Here is an 18,107-nt window from a genome sequence, read left to right on the forward strand (position 1 = left end):
TATGTATATATATATGTATTACATATATATGTATATATATACACACAGATATCATATATATACACATATTATATATATATACACATATATACACATATATATATACACACAATATATATATACACATGTATATACACATATTATATATATATATATTCACTGTCCAATGGTAAGAGCTACTAAATTTAATTAAATATCTAAACAGCACTACCAAATGGTATGTAATCCATTTAGATTATTTGTTATTGCAGTTTCTAAAACTCACTGTCAAATAACAAGGTTTAATAGTGAAGTTTCTGTTCACAGAGTAGCCCTGAGTGCCTTCAGAATCAGTCTACTGCAGATGGGTTAATTAATTATGGGCCTAAATCTTAGGCACTGAGAGCTACCCTCTGAAAACACTATTGGGAAAGTTTATTTGCCAAGCCCTTTCCCCCAAAGTGGACAAACAGAAAGATCAACACATCCCTGAGCCATATGTTCCTTTCTGATGACAGTGCAGAAAAGGGTATAAGTTTCAAGTTGTCCTAGAAGACTCTGGGTCATAGAATTGTAATGAGGAAATAAAGGATTGGGCTTGATTTCTTCTTGTACTTACGTGCCTAGGTTTAGGGCAATGCTTAGCCCATAGTAAGCACTCAATCAATGAACTTTTTTCTTTCATTCATTCACCTCTGAGCCTCTTAAAATGAGGGACTGGGCTGTATGACCTCTAAGGTCCCTTCCAGTCCAAAACTCTTTCTGTGAACCAGAAATGGCTTCTTTTAGATCAGTTCAAGGAAAAGGTAGAAAGGAAAGAGAAGAAAGATGTGTCCAATCACTTCCTATGGTTCTAAACCTTGTCTCTGGCAGTCAGTGAGAATATATGTAACAGTTAATTAAAGCCATTGTATGGCGGGTCTGATGCCAATGGAGTTTGGTCAGCCAGTGACTTATCTAGTATTGTAACTCAATTAGTACAAATATGGAGTGAACTGCCTTTTTTTAACCCCTCCATTCTCCTGGCTTATGGTAGCTTGGGAAAGGGGGAGAGTATCCATTATGGGCCATGACTCTATTTGCCCAATCTCATTCCTCTATATATGGCAGGATGAAGACTCAGGTAATTTGAATTGTCCCACCAAATTTCCTCAGGGAAACTTTCAAACAGTTGAAGGAAGAGATTAGCTTGCCTTTTCAAACTTCTAGGGAAGGGGTTCTCAATATGAAATCAATGGACAGTAATAATTTCAGTAAGTCTATGAACTTGAATAGGAAGAAAAATACACCTTTATTTTCACTAACCTCTAACCAAAACTGTGCATTTTCTTCAATTATTTAAAAACATTATCCTAAGCTTCACCAGACTACCCAAGGGGAGCATGACACAAAAGAAGTTAAGAACCCCTGATCTAGGCCCATGGGGAATGCTCACATGGGCAGGACACACAACGCCCAGGTGCCTTGAAGAAAGAAAACAGCAGGGTATGGAGTCACCATGTTTCCACCTGATGACAGGGACATAGACCCACTTGGAGATGTTGCCTATAATTATGTAAAACCACATGGGTCACTAATGCAACCAAGATTAAAAGACAGCAGAAAGCTGGGAAACAATTTTTGCAAGTATCTCTGACAATGGCTTATTTCTCAAATATATAGAAAATTGAGTGCAATTTATAAGAATACAAGCCATTCCCAATTGATAAATGGTCAAAGGATATGAACAGGCAGTTCTCAGATGAAGAAATTGAAGCTACCTATGGTCATATTAAAAAAATGCTCTAAATCACTATTGATTAGAGAACTACAAATTAAAACAACTCTGAGGTACCACATCACACCTACGAGATTGGCTAATATGACATAAAAGGAAAATGATCAATGTTGGGAGGGATGTGGGAAAATTGGGATACTAATGCATTGTTGGTGGAGTTGTGAACTGTGCTAACCATTCTGGAGCAATTTGGAACTATTCCCAAAGGGCTACCAAACCATCCAGCAATACTAATAGGTCTATATCTCAAAGAGATCATAACAAAGGGCAAAGGACCCACCTGCACAAAAATATTTACAGCAGCTCTTTTTGTGGTGGCCAAGAATTGGAAACTGAGGAGATGCCTATCAGTTAGGGAATGGATGAACAAGTTGTGGAATATGATTATAATGGAATATTACTGTGCTATAAGAAATGACGAGCAGGATGATTTCAGAAAACCCTGGAAAGGCTTACCTGAACTGATGCAAAGTGAGGTGAGCAGAACCAGAAGAACACTGTACACAGTAACAGCAACATTGTACAATGACCAACCGTGAATGACTTTGCTTTTCTCAGCAGTACCATGATTGAAGACAATTCCAAAGGTTTCATGATGAAAAATGCTGACCAGCTCCACAGAAAGAGCTGGTAGAGTCTGAATGCAGATCAAAGCATAATAGTTTTCACTTTATTTTTTCATGTTTTTTTCTCCCACTTTGGGTCTGTATGTTCTTTCACAACATGGCTAAGAAGGAAACATGTCTTGCACAATTGCACATGTATAACCTGTATCAAATTACTTACTGTCTCAGGGAGGGGGAAGATAAATATATAACTGCTCATTGAGTTAAAAAAAAAACCACGAGTCAGCAGGTGGCGTAGCAAAAGGGAGAGACTCTAGATTGTAGCCTTCATGACTTGCCTTTGAGTCATTGCTTTGCCACAGGGTAAACTGGGTCTTCTGCCAATATGGGGAGATTCTGGACAGTTTAGTCAGCTAGTGGGAAGTTTCACGTTCTTAGAAAGTACATTACGCAGACAGATTTCAGTTAGTACAGTGCCTGTGAAATAGTAGGTGCTTCATCAACACTTGTGGACTTGACTTGAGCCAGATTGGGGAACAGTGTTGACCCCACCTGCTGGTAGCTGCCCAGAATCGTAATTAGGACCAGGGCCTGCGTGACCTGCTGGGAACTTCAGAGAATCTAAGAGGCACTTCTGTTGAAATGTCAACCTAGTGTATAACCCTAAGTGATGGAGCCCATCCAGCACCATAGGGAAGGGTTTCACATTAGCAAACGTGGCTGTTTTTCCATGAGCTCTTCTCTGAACCCTATTGCTTTTCTTTGACCTATAAGAACTTTGGGTTTTACAATCTTTGTATGGGGGGGGTGAGGGAAAATATTTGCAGGCATCATATAATGAGTTCCTTGATTTTCTTGGTGGAAACACCAAGGCAGAGAGGTGAGGAATCTCATAAAGAGTTTCCAAATCCCAAGGACCTTCATGTCATATGAGCATCTCTGCCACAAGAGACAGCTTCATGTGCTGCCTGTCCTAAGCCCAGGATGGAGGTCCCCATAGGAGTTTGTGGTGACAGCAACCCAGAGAAGAAACATCTCATAGGACACCCTGCCCCTCAGAGAAAAGTCATGAGGCAAATCCAAAGCAAATCGATCATCATAACGCTTAAAACCAGCCCACAGCGCATCAGGCAGACAGTAGCAATGCCGCCCTGGCCTTGCTCAAAGGGGAAAGTTCCTGGGATTCCACTTTTCTTCCCAACGGAAGAGTCGCTTTGACCTCAGTGGTTTCACTAGAAAGGAATAAACACATCACCTCCTGCAGCGGCTTATCGCTCTTCTGGCAGTGAAATCTTCCCGTAAGCGAATGGAAGCTTGGGATCTTTGCCGCGGCAGTTCAAGTGACAGGACGACACTGTGATTTAAAAATCCAGCGCTTCCTTCGCACTCCAGGTTCTCTGGTTTCACTGTCACTCGGCAGCATCCGTCGCCCAACAGAGCTGATTATGGATTGGTTCCAGCCAGGTCGGCTGCGAAGAATGAAGCCTCCAGTAGTTACAGAGCAGACAAATAGCTCCGTCTAGCGGCCGATCTGGTCACTACAACTGAAGTCCCCAGCGGCGTCATGGTCAGACTCAGGCTCGCTGTACTTAGGGACAAGAGCAGCCGAGCTTTGTTGGAGACGAGTGTTTTAATCTCTGCTCAGGAGACACGCTGGTTAAACACTTCCAGCATCAGTTTCACAGCCTCCTTTGGAGATTTTCTCAATCTTTAGGAAAGATGGGTGCTTAATTCAGCACAATAATTTATTTCAAAGGTTAAAAAAAAATCATTTATCACCTTACATTTTTTTTAATTCTTTGCAATCAGAAGGGAAAACAAAAAAGTATGTGTACCTCGCCAGGACGACCTCCCCTTTCTTGCCTGCTATTGTTTCTTTCCTTTTACCTTATCCCCTAGAAAAGTATGGGGATTGGCTCAGAATTTGACTAGAAGCCGAAATCCTGTAATTCTGGAGATTGTTCTTCTTCTTGGCAGGTGGAGTCCTCTACCCCTCCACATTCCACAACCAGGATAAAGTAATAAACAGAGTGTAAACTCCCCAAAGGCAAGGGCTGCTTCATTTTTGACTTTTTCAAGTTCCCAAAACCTAATAAAGTACACAGCAGTGTGCTGGCAAATGGTTAACAACCGGATCCCCAGAAAAAGAATCTTATCAGTACGACACATTTCTAAGTTTAATCTTGCAATATTAAGGTTTTCTCCATCACTTTCCTAAGTCTAGACAATCAGCAGAACAGTAAATCAAGCCCTGATTTGTAGTGTTTGCTGATTTCTAAGGTGCAAATGTTCATGCTGCACGTTTAATAACTGAGTCCTGCTGGTGGGGGCTGGCTCCAGCCAGCCCCTGAGTACCTGACACATGATGGGAGCTCTAGTGGAAGATCATTGATCAGTTGTAGAACAGCATGCAGATAGCCAGATGCAAACAAGCTTGCAGACAGGAGCTGTGTTTAATTTGCCCTTTTCCCCTTCAGTATGGAGCACAGGCCTTGAGAGAGGCAGCTGTTTAACATAGGCTTCTTGAGCTGAACTGTTGAGTTGAACACTTACTGGCTGTGTGACCGACTCTAGGCAAGTCACTTCACCCTGTTTGCCTCAGTTTCCTCATCTGTAAAATGACCTGGAGAAGGAAACGGCAACCACTCCAGTATCTTTGCCAAGAAAACCCGAGTGGGGTCATGAAAGGTCAGACATGACTGAAAAATGACCAAGCAACATTTGCCAAGCACTGCCCTGAACACTTAGGATTCAAAGAAAGTGGGGGAGACAATATACAAATGACTGTGTCCATCTAAAACATATATATGATATGTTGGAGGATCAGTGGAGAGAAGGTATTAGCCTTAAAGTGATCAGGAAAGTCTTCTGGTAGAAGATGGGATTTTTTGTGTGTGTGAGGCAATTGGGGTTAAGTGACTTGCCCAGGGTCACACAGCTAGTGAGTGTTATGTGTCTGAGGCCAGATCTGCACTCAGGACCTCTTAACTCCAGGGCCAGTACTCTATCCATTGCACCACTTAGCTGCCCCAGAAGATAGGATTTTAACCAGAACATGAAGGAAGCTGAGACTGAGCCTCTTTCTCAGTCCATCGTCGATCCAGGATGGCCTCAGAGCGACTTTCTGCTCATTCGACTCCACTCTGTGAATTCCTACCCCTCATCTAGGAGGAAGTATGGATGGTTGGGACTGGTAATGAGTGAATAACTCTGACTGTGCCTTCAGATACGGAGAACCTCCCCATGGGCTAATTAAGTCCCAGTGGTATTTGATTAGGGAAGGCTCTCACAGCACTCATCTGTATGTACCCTTGGAACTGGGCCTATGAAAGGAACAAAGTACAGAATGGAGACAGCTCTCTATGAACGCTAGTTTATTATTGTGGTATTGCTGTCCATAATCCAGCCTCCTGGCAAAGGCTGAGAGTGGATCCTGTGACTCCAGAACTGTAGAATCCGAAGAATAACTGAAGAGGAGAAGCAAACCTGGCCTTTGCTCTGCTCTACTCTCATGAGTTACTCTAACGCTGCCGATGCAATGGAAGGAAGGCTGCCTCTCTCCCGACCCCATTTGTTTCCCTTTTGGGGGAAGCGGGAATCATGCCTGTGTGGGCCCCTGCAGTAGAAAATGGGAGTCAACAAAAGAGAACAGAGTCACTTGATTTTAAAGACTTTTCTGAGTCCTTTGTGTTTTTCTTGATTCTTTCTTTGGAGGGAAAAATATTGTCCTATATCCAATATGGTGTTACCTTGAATGTTTACACAGGCACTGTTGGACTTTCACCTAATCTGCAGAGATCTAGACATGAGGCTCCCAGGGAAACATGGATGGAGATCCATGCAAAGCACAGTGATTTTTGAGAAGCCCTGAGAGCTGAACCTAGCCTATCTAAGCCCAGAGCTGGAGTGCTAGACCATAAATGACTTATTTATTGATAAAGTAGCTACAGTGACAAGTTTACTTTGTTATACTGAGTCATTCAGTGAGATATAGCTTTCTGTAGCTTTTGGAGACTGGAAGACTGGTTAAGCTCAGCAATCCCAGTCATCCCACAGAGTCCCAGAGTTCCTCAGCCCATAGACAGGGAATCACGGAGCAGCTGCCTTTAGGATCTATATGCTACTGCTAACAGGTTCTGGAGAAACTTTCTGACTTAAGGATTCCAAGATGTTACGTGACCACTTCCCTTTGTCTCCCTCATTCTGTTTCTCAGGTTGGTCACCATGTTCTTGTCTACTGAGAACAGAGTGTGTTGTAAAATCTCTTCAGCACTTCTGAACAACGGACTTCCCTCTAAGCCAAGACGTGTGTTGAGACACGTTGCTGCATTGTTCTTATACAGGTAAATGGATCTGAGCACATCTGTTGTTCTTCCCACTCTCCTATCATGTCATCCAGGGGCTGTGGCTTCCTCCTTCGTGCGATTCCCACGCCCGCCAGCTGTGCTCAGGTGCAACAGTCATCAATCACAACGAGAGCAGAGAAGGGTTCCCGAAGTGACATCATCCTTTGGGGGTGCTTCATGGCAATTAAACTAAGAGGGACATGCCTGAAAGAGGCTGGAGGAGCCAATGTCAGATGATGGAAATGATAACTCTGGATGCTAAAGACATCAGCAGGCATTATGTGTCTAAGGACAACCAAACTATCTTTCCCTTTTAAACCGTTTGAATTAAATATGCTCTTCTCCACATCTTCGCCATTCCAGATGCACACATTCTCCTGATAACCGGCAGATGGCGACAAAGGGAAGAGCCCTGGGAAGCTACAGGAACAGCAAATACCCTTAGAGTATGGTGAAGGGAGAAGTTTCTTTTGCTGTTTTTATTCAAGTACTTGGCTCTGAACAGTTTCTGTTTTTTCTCTGCGGTAAACATCTTCATCTGCCCATTGCAAAGTTGGGAAACTGTGGAGAACTTTCAGCATGCTCCCCTCCCCCTCACACACATCTGGAGTAGAAGGGTTTGGACTGGGACCTCTAAGTCAATTCACAGCACAGGGTCATAGACTTAGAATGGAGGGATTTTAGAGGTGCCTTTATTTTACGGAGAAGGAGAGTGAAGCCCAAAGGAATTGGAGCGCTGACTTAAAGTTACACAAATAAGTGGCAGAGCCAAGATTTTAGTCCGGTTTTTCACTGTGCCAGGCTGGGTCTCCAATGGGATTTTTATAGAATCACATATTTAGAGCTGGAGGCCATTAGGTCCAACCCTTCCATTATAATAGATGAGGAAACTGAGGCACAGAGAGGTTAAGGGACATCCCCAGAGTCACACAGTTAACACCTAAGGTAGGACTTGAACCCGGTCTACCTGACTCCAAATTCAGTGCCCTAGCTCCTACAGCACACTGCTGCTCTATCTCCCACAGAGAGATCATACTATTAGCCCAGATTTACAAAATGTCTTCCTTTCCTTTCTTTTCCCCCCCCCTCTCCTCCTCTTCCCCTCCCTCCCTCCCCCCCTCCCTTCCTCTTCCTCTCCTCTCTTCTCCTCTCCTCTCCTCTCCCTCTCCTCTCCTCTCTTCCTCTCCTCTCCTCCCTCCTCTCTTCTCCTCTCCTTCCTCTCTCCTCTCCTCTCCCTCCCTCCTCCTCTCCTCTCCTTCCTCTCCTCTCCTCTCCTCTCCTTCCCTCCTCTCCCTCTCCTCCTCTCCTCTCCCTTCTCCTCTCCTCTCCTCTTTCTCCTCTCCTCTCCTCTCTCCTCTCTCCCTCTCCTCTCCTCCTCTCTCTCTCTCTCTCTCTCTCCTCCTCTCCTCTCCTCTCTCTCTCCTCTCCTCTCCTCTCCTTAGTGGTAACAATCCAGTCCAGCTTTAGCCTATGCACCATTCTTTTCTCCAATGAAAAAAAAAATCTAACATTTGAAAAGGGGCAACGTTTTGCCGCAATTCTCACTTTTCCCATTGCACTTCACTCTCCCTGATTATCTCTTCATAACACCGACCTCATTCCAGGCTCTTTGTGTGTTCTTTCCGGGATCCATCCCTTGTGACCAGAGGGCAGCCAATTTCTGGTGCTTTCTGGCTGCGCCTGCACTCAGTATACCTGGTGAATGCCACTCAGTTTTCAGGCTTTAGAGATTTCACTTGCCAGTCTCTATGATATTCACCCAGCCCCCCATCCTTGACCCCTCTGTATCTTAAGGTGGGGGGAGGAGAATGTTAGGAAATCCATCACTTCGTTCTCAGTTTTAATATACATCTGGCATTCTCCCTTTCCAGCCTTTCAGGTGACTTCTCCCCAATGGGGAGGGGGAAGGAAGAATTCACAAGTAAAACTTCCTTCTAGCCCAAGTCCGAAGAGATTAGAAAGAGCTCTGAGAACCTGCACCTAAGCTCCTCTTTCCTATGCTGACATGCTATTTAACTGCGCGTCAGCCATCAGAACTGAGCCTAGCCCACTGCTCATTTCCTTTGGACTTCATCTTGTTGGGAGCCAGAAAACACAGCAGCAAGGTTGCCATTTCTGATAACTTGACAATATACTGGCATCATGACCTCCTCTTTGGGGTTAATCGAGAACTTTTATATGGCTAATGAGAATAGAAAACTACAGCATAGGAGAGCAAGCCCTGGGCTTGGCATCAGAGGACCTTGGTCTGCCCCTTGCCTCAGTCACCCACCAGCTGTGCGATTTGGACAAATTCCTTAATTGCTCTGTGCCTGTTTATCCATCCACTTATCCATTTGAATCCCTGGATTAGAATCCTTCTTTTGACACTTAATACTTGTGTGTTCCAGACAAGTCTCTAAACCTCTCAGTGACTCAGTTTCCTTCTCTAATATAAATGATAACAATAATAATAACAATGAAGTACCTCTTTAAGTTTGTAAAGCACTTTACATAGTTATCTTATTTGGACCTCACAACAACCCTGTGAGTCAGATGCTAAAACTATCCTTATTTTACAAATGAAGAAACTTAGGCTGAGATAAGTTAAGTGACTTGCCCAGGGTCAAAAGTATGATATCTGAGGAAGGATTTGAACTCAGGTCTCCCTCACTCAAGGCCCAGTGCTCCAGCCACTGTGACACCCAGCTGGAGTCATAAAATGAAGGGGTGGCTATACAACTGGCTGAGGTCCTTCTGAGCTCTACTTACCTCAGGGTTGTGTGAGGATCAAATGAGATAATATATTTGTAAAGTTTCACACAGCCTTTTCTTGTCATTTTGGTTAACCATAGTGTATTTAGGTCTGTGTATATGTGTCTGTGTACATACATATATACATGTATATGTATCTGCATAGACATACACATATTTGTAGATATAACATATATACTCTAGACATGTGCACATATAAACGCATGGGTATGCGCACGTGCTTCTGCATACATTTAGTGTTAAATAAGTCCCAAGATGAGGTATTGATAACAATAACTCAGAATTGTCTAGTTCTCCAATATCTATTTGACATCACTAAACCTTCTACAAGGCTTCAAAGTAGATCTTTCCTTGTTCCCCAATGTTAGTGTTCTATGTAATCTGAAATGCTTTGAATTGGCCCAGGCAAGCTAAAAATTAATTTAGAATTGTGCCAAGAAAGTGACTGAAATGTGCATACCCTTTGACCCCCTGCGTCTCATCCTCAGATTCCTCACCTATAAAATGAGGGGCTGGAGGTGGAGCAGACCCCTTCTAAGACTCCATTCAACTCGAATATTCTATGAGTCTGTCTAAGAAAGGTGCTAGGCAGACTGTGACTCCGTATTCAGTGATTAGCCAGAGTAATGACTGAGTGGGAGCTATATCAGTCAAAAGGAAAGTAAACCCATTTTTTAGAGTTAGCTCTGACCTCTGCTAATGTACCCAGCCCACATAACCACAGAGCTTGTGACACCAAGGCACAGGGAGCACAAAATGTGAGCTGTTGTTATTACTTTGGAAATATTCTTAGCAGTGTGCTAGGTTGTGAGGGAAACCACTTATATATTGGTTCAAGGTGTGCAAAATGCTTTACAAATATTGTCTCATCCTCACAACAGAACTGGGAGAAGGTGCTATTATTATTCTCATTTTACAGATGATGAAACTGAGGTAGACAGAAGTTAAATGACTTGCCCAAGGTCACAAATTGTCTGAGATTGGATTTGAGCTCAGGTCTTTCTGACTCCCATCCCTATGCTCTATGCATTGGACCATAACAACATCTCTCCTTTCAGTTAGCTTCCAATCCTGGGGGGAATATGATTGATATAAATACAATAAATATAGAGAATAATGAAAGAAAGTATGCAATGCATAAAGTAAAATCTGGTTCTATAATGGGACCATGACGAGTGGTCAAGAAAGCAGAGATCACTGACACCAATGCAGTGAAGTCAGGACATCAGCCAATATGGGTGTTTGTTCTATTAACTGTTCTCTGTGGAGTCAGAAGACATGGGTTCAAATCTCTGCACTGTTATTCAATACTTGTTAAATGGTTTTTGGCTGACTGACCAACAGTGTGGCCTCCTGGGGCTTCCATTTTCCTCACAAGTAAAATGAAAGGGTTAAATGAAATGATTCTTAAGCTACCTTTCTACGTATTCTATGATCTCATGATTCCAATAATTGATAAAAGTAGAATTCCGAAGTTTCTGGGAATGAGGTAGCAAGGACAAAAGACAAAGTCCCACTAAAATGCCAAGAGGGAAAATGAACTCTTGGCCTCAGATTTGGGGGAGAAGTCAGATCTGATGTTCAGAGCTGGAAGGGGTCACAGGTCGCAGAGACCAACTCTTTCATTCTGCAGCGAAGGAGACCAAGGCCCATGATTACAGTAATAGGGTGGGATCTGAACCCACGTCTTCTGACATCAGAACCTCAATCTTACATCCCACATTTCTGCTCAAGCTTTATTTCTGGGAAAACCAAAACCACCCAAACAAAAGCCCTTTTATTTTGCATGCCCTTGAAAGCCTTCTGTGATGAGATAACACGATGTCCTTGTATCCCCAGTCCCCATGACTGTGCTTTGCACATAATGAATGCAATTCTGAACTGAAGGATGAAGAGTGCCAATACTGAAGGGGCCGACGATAATAGTAGATCATTTTCAGATGAAGAAATGCAAGTGATCAACGACAATGCAAAATGCTTCAAATCACTAATGATAAGAGAAACACAAATGAAAACCACTCCAAGTTTCTACTCCACACCCACCAGACTGGAAAAACTTAACAAAGGATAAAAATCATCATTTTTAAAGAGCTGTAAGTGGACAGGCATATGAATACCTTATAAGTGGAGGTGGGAAACAGTTTGGGACTGTGTCGAAAATGTCATTGGATTGTCTATACCTGTTGACCCAGCAATACCATAATTAGGCGAATATCAAAAGAGGTCATTTGTTCTTGTTTGATTCTTCAGCCACATTCAAATTTTCACAACCCCATTGGAGGTTTTCTTGGCAGAGACACTGGAGCGGTTTGCCATTCACACTAAGATAGTTGGTTCCTACCTGAAAAGCTTAGCCTACACTATGGAATTTTTGAGGGTGTTTCATCTTCAGTCGAGTCCTACTCCTATGCCTCCCACAGCATGGATGTGCCTGGGATCTTGATGCTTTAGACTTCAAATATGGCTTGGTAATGGAGTGACCATCTCTGTCCAAGAACCAGCCTATTTAAACTTGGAAACACTTATCACCAGTTAAGTGTGGAGTAATGGGTTTTTCCCTCATAGCAACTCAAAGCCCTTATACTAAATTGTAAAGGGTTACATTTAAATGTAAATGTAAAGGGTTACAAATGTGACAGCAGAGGGGATACTCATATTGACAACATCATCAATCCCTGATGTATGTGTATCATAGACTTAGAACTGGAAAGCCCCTTAGAGGTCATCTGGTCCAACCTCCTCATCATACATGTGAGAAAACTGAATCACAGAGGTTAAGTGACTTGTCTACGGTCATATGAGGTGACAAGTGGTCAAATTGTGATTTGAATTCAGATACTCTGCCTCCAAATCCCACAAGGTATCATAGACTAGTTAAAAACGACAAAACATTAAAAGAAAAAGGGCACAACAGCTAATGAAAACGCTCATAATTTGTTTGTGATTTGGCCTGTTATTCCTCATCTAGGCCACCTAAAGCCAGGACCCAGATTCAGTAGGTGTCCAGTCAGATCCATTGACCCATTGACCAAGAAGCAAGAAATGGTCATATCTCTGTGTAAAGACAGAGAGTGGTCAAAGTCGTTGAGGAGGCATGTGAGTTAATCATATCCTTCCAGAGAATGTTAGTTTAGAAAATAACAATAATAATGATTCAGCTGAAAAGGAGCAAGTTCACACACCATTGTCTTCTAAAGTAGCAACCTCATTCACTTTTCAAAGATTTTCTTTTAGCCAGATCAATCATAAGAGTTGAAAGAGAGATTAGAAAGCATATCTTCCAAACTCTTCCTTTTACAAAGGAAGAAACCTAGACCTTGAAAGATAAAAGCACACTATCAGTTATTATACTATACTAAAATAAATTACACTATATTATATTACACTATATAATACCATAGTATATAATGCTATACTGACTTTACTGTACTATACTACACACTACTATAGTATACTTTACTATACTATAAATAAACCATACTATAGATAATATAGTATATTACATAATACCATACTATACTTTCCTATACTAAACTATACTTTACTGTACTACAAATCTTATACTATGCTATATAACACTATATCACACCGTACCATACCATACTGTGCCATATCATACCATACTATGCTATAGCTGGTATCAGATGGGCTAGAGCCCAAATCAGCAAACATGAAGTACCCCTGACATGCTTAAGGCACCATGTTCCACACTGGGGTTGCAAAGATGAAAAATAATAGTTGTTCCCCTAAAGGCATTTACTTTCTAATAGAAGAGTTCAATGTGCACTCAAATAAGTATATGACACTTAGCAGAATGTGACAGAGGCAAAGGAGATAGCCCAACAAAGGGCTCCAGAATTTTTTTTTTTTGGTGAGGGGGGGAAGGGCAGAGAAAGCTTCTGTCAACTGGGTATTTGATGAAACTATCCCTAAAATGTCATCATATTTCTCCTGTTTTGTGGGCTATTTGTTTTTTCTTTTTCATTTTAGAACAAAAATGTACGATGTGCCTAAATTTAAATAATAAACAAAAAATTTCAAATTCATATTTGTGTCATATTCATAATTATTTACATTTTAAAATGAATTCCAAAGTACTGATAGAAGTGTCCCATTGTTACTAATAATCCTGCTTTGACCAAATATGGCAAAACAAAAATGCATCTTCCTTGCCCTGTATGCTCTTTTATTGTATTGTGCCAGACACGCAGATTGGCGGATGTAGAGACATTGATTCCAGAAATGTTATTTTGGGAATGCCAATGGGTCTGCTGGTGGTTGAAAATCCCACAGGCTATCCCTCCCTATAGTTAGTCTACACCATATTCTATGGAACTCTCTTTGGGTAGTTTGTACTGGAACCTGTAGGCTGCTGACAGTTTCTCTGCTGTTCTGAGTCAAAACTAAATGATGGTTTGAGGTTACTTCAGGCAAAGCCTGAGCCATTCAGTTGGGACCACATTACACTTCTTAGATGAGCTCCAGATGATTAAATCTGTCAAAGGTTCCCATACAAAAGCAATTCCATGGTAGAAGCTTGAGTGAATTTCATGAAACAGCATATTCTGCAAATGTTTGTATTCAGTCTGAATGCCTAACTATGGGCTTCTCTCTTCAATTCTCTTTTCTGTTTGCTTTACCCCCGGTCACATAAAGATTCTCCATGTTTCTTTTCCCCTTATGTAATCATACAATCATGGGGTCACGAAGCACCGTGGAGTTCATCTATCCAAATCCAGTACTAAACAGGAATGCCCAGTTGGAATAATCTGCCTGCAGAGCTCCGGTGAAGGGAAGCTCACTTTTCCCTGGGGCAGATCATTTTAAATTGGGACAATTCTAATCATTAGGGATATTTTTTGTCTCTTGTCAAGCTAAATCTCCCTCTCTGGATATGCCACCTATTGCTCCAATTTTTACCTTCTGGGGTAAAAAGAAAAAAAAAATACCACTCTAATCTCTGTACCATAGGACAGCCTTCCAAATACTTAAATACTATCACATGCTGACAATTTCTACCCTTTTCCCTATTAAACATTCTCAATTCCGTAATCTAAAGACTCTCCTGAAAGGATTTCCTACCTCCTCCCTGAACTATTCTCCATCACCTGGACATACACTAATTTGTCATTGTTCTTCCTAAAAATGTAGCACCAATGACTGAAATACTAACCAAGACAAAGCATGTACTCTACAAAGAAGAGAGAATACAAAATATCAAGTGTGGTATCACCGTATACTCTGCATTATACAGCCTAAAACCAAATACAGCATTTTGAGCCGTCATATCTTGCTATTAACCCATCTTGACTTTTCATTCTACTGAAAGTAGTGCCAACACAGATCACAACTCTTCTCTGCTTGAGAAGTCTTCTGAAATTATGGCTGGAAAAAATTCATTTACCTGCACTTTGTCTCACTATAAGTCCCTCTGAACTGAGCTGGTCTGGTCATGAGATAACACACACACATTCTACCACTGGGGCCCTACTTTTTCATTACTGTCCCCCTTTCCAAAACCTCATTCTTCTCCTCATCAAGACAGTTCTCCCTAATAATTAAAATCACATCATTTATATATCATTTTAAAGAGTGAAAAGTATGACATACATATATAATTTGATTCTTATAATCCCATGATGGGGATACTATTATTATCTTCGTATTACACATTGGGAAACTGATCCTGAGAGAAACTAAGTGGTTCCCCTAGAATCACACAACAAATGTCTGAAGCAGGATTCAAGTCAGATTTTTTTTTTCTGACTTCAAGTCCATTACTCTATCCACTTCACCACCTGGCTACCTTGTACCTCCTAGTTGCCTTATCCTAAACCTCAATCACTGAGGACAGTCATGATTATTCACATCAAATCAACATGTGAGCATCTCAATACCCCTAACGAGGTAGTCACCAAACACCTTCTTAACCATCTACCCATTTTCTATATGGTCTTTTCTCTTCTAAAGCCTCCCCTCAGTGGACGACAATAACGATAACATTACCAGGCCCTTTAAGGTCTTCCTTTTCCAGCCCAGGGCTTCCAAATCCCTAGAGATACTTTCTGGCTTCCTTCTACTCATATCATTTATTCACATATGAATTACCATAAACGGCACTGTTCATCACATTTGACATTGAGAGAGAGGTTCTCCATTCCATCTGTAATGTACACTCTAGGAAGATTGTACATCTTGATCATTTATGCCAAGTTAACATATGGCCACATCACTGCCCTTCATCAAAGAGTCATTGACCACTATGACTTTTCATTTCTTCCACTAGCCAGTAATAGATGGCCTCTTTCCTGATGTCACCAGTGGCTCTCCATTGCCATTCCATGGAGCGAAGAAAGCTTTTCCTGCTCCAGAATCCAGTGCTACCTTTTCTTCTCCTAGACAATTTCAGTTCAGACAATTTCTCTTTTTTGCTGTTGTTGTTCCCTTCTTATCTGTCACAGCTTCATACCGCAGATCTGAATTCTCTCCTGCCTGTTCAGATCTGTTGTCATCTTTGTTTTCTACTTGTTGAAGCATTTTCCCATTCTTTCAATAAACATTCCTTTCCCTGATAAGCCAGAGAGTAAAGAGGGATCCCTCCAGCTTTTTCATTTTCTCTTCTACCAGGGAGAGCAATTCAATGGCCCTTTTGTAAACATATAGCAGTTACCTGGCTCTGGAAGGAACATGAACACAGAACCATCTCTGCAGGTCACTGGACCAATCTGTTCACCTGCTGTAGCTGCTGAAATAGAGATCCTTAATTCTCTGTGGCTTCCTACTAACAGAAGAGAGTCTGTGAGGCTAGAATTAGCAGGACACCTTACCACAAGCATGGACAAATGACCCGGCAGACTGCAGTTTCTCCTACAGCATCAACATTCCTTCTCTCCAAGCTGAGATAACAATACTTGATGCCTCACCATGACATGGAAGGGATTGGCCCTGGAATGCTCTACCGTTAAAGATTGCAGAGAGATTCTGGAGTTTCTGGCCTCTGCCTCTGCCTTGTCCTCATATTTTTCTACTCTTGTCCTCCGGGGCCTCTCCTCCTCCCATCTTCTCTGTCTCTGTCTTTGTCTCTGTGTCTCTGACTCTCTGTCTGTCTGTCTGTCTGTCTCTGTCTGTCTCTGTTTCTCTGTCTGTCTCTGTCTGTCTCTCTCTCTCTGTCTCTCTCTCTGTCTCTCTCTCTCTCTCTGTCTCTCTCTCTCTCTCTCTCTCTCTCTCTCTCTCTCTCTCTCTCCACCCCCTCCCCCTCTTTTTGATGATTACTTCCTTTTCCTCTGACATTTATTCCCATGTCATTCTTCTTTAACCATAGGCCTAGCTCTCACACATTTCATACAGGACTGATGAGATCTAATGAAAATCACCTAATTAGCGATGGCTGCTGTGAGGATGGCACTAATCAGCCATTTATGTTTGTTAAAATGTGAAAAGGTCACAATAAGCATGGATTGACTGATGAAAAGATGCAACTACTTATTTTCCTTAAATTAGCTGAAACATCCACTGTAACAGGTTTCTCTATTTTGTAGCATAAAAGAGCCTGAGTGTTAAAACTGGTGACATAAGCCATCCTTGCAAAATGAACTTATAAAAATGCAAATCAGGAAAGGAAATTTTGCATAAAACATACCCTTAAAATTAATCAAAAAGCTCAGGAAAAATATTCAAAGAAACTATATATGCATTTATGTATATACATGTATACAAACATACATATATGTATACATATACTTGTTATATATGTATATATTTACGCATAGGTATCATAATATGCACTCCCAAAAGGAACACGGGATGTAAATGAGTGACAAATTGAATATACTACTTTATACCATGAGAACAAAAGAAATACCAGAAAATGATCAAATCCCACATTGTGGGAGCGTGAGGAAAGGAGCTCTCTAGTGCATTGTAGATGGGAATGTGACCATTTTGGAAAGCATCATAGCAATACGTGATGAAAGTTCCCAAAGAGATGCCACCTTTTGATCCAGTGATTCCATTGCTAGGACTTAATCACAAAAACATGAAAAAATAAACAAAAGGGCCCAAGTGGCATAAAAATAGAACATGGGAATAAACTATAGGTATAATATCTAGAGAAAGTTGAATTAATTATGATATAATAATTGAATATTATGGCACCATAAAATGACAAAATTATAAAGAAAAATATACAAAGAAATGTGATAAAAAGGAAGGAAGGAAGGAAGGAAGGAAGGAAGGAAGGAAGGAAGGAAGGAAGGAAGGAGAAGGAAGGAAGGAAGGAAGGAAGGAAGGAAAGGAAGGAGGAAGGAAGGAGGGAGGAGGGGGAGGGAGGGAGGGAGGGAGGGAGGGAGGAGGAAGGAAGGAAGGAAGGAAGGAAGGAAGGAAGGAAGGAAGAAGGAAGGAAGGAAGGAAGGAAGGAAGGAAGGAAAGAGAAGGAAGGAAAGAAGGAAGGAAGGAAAGAGAAGGAAGGAAAGAAGGAAAGAAAGGGTTATTGTTAGATGATGGTTATATTGTTTTAATTAAAAAGTAAAGAAAATGCAATTCATGTCATGGGAAGATAGCTAAAAATGTATGTTTTTACAGCACTTGTCTATCTTTTGCAAAAGGATGCCTTGGAATGATTTTTCACTCAGTTGAGTGAGTAATTGATGGATAGAGGTAGACTTTCAAATGATTGAAATGTACTTT

Source organism: Phascolarctos cinereus, unplaced genomic scaffold (assembly GCF_003287225.1).
Source record: "Phascolarctos cinereus isolate Bilbo 61053 unplaced genomic scaffold, phaCin_HiC Scaffold_7;HRSCAF=346, whole genome shotgun sequence".
NCBI lineage: Eukaryota > Metazoa > Chordata > Mammalia > Diprotodontia > Phascolarctidae > Phascolarctos > Phascolarctos cinereus.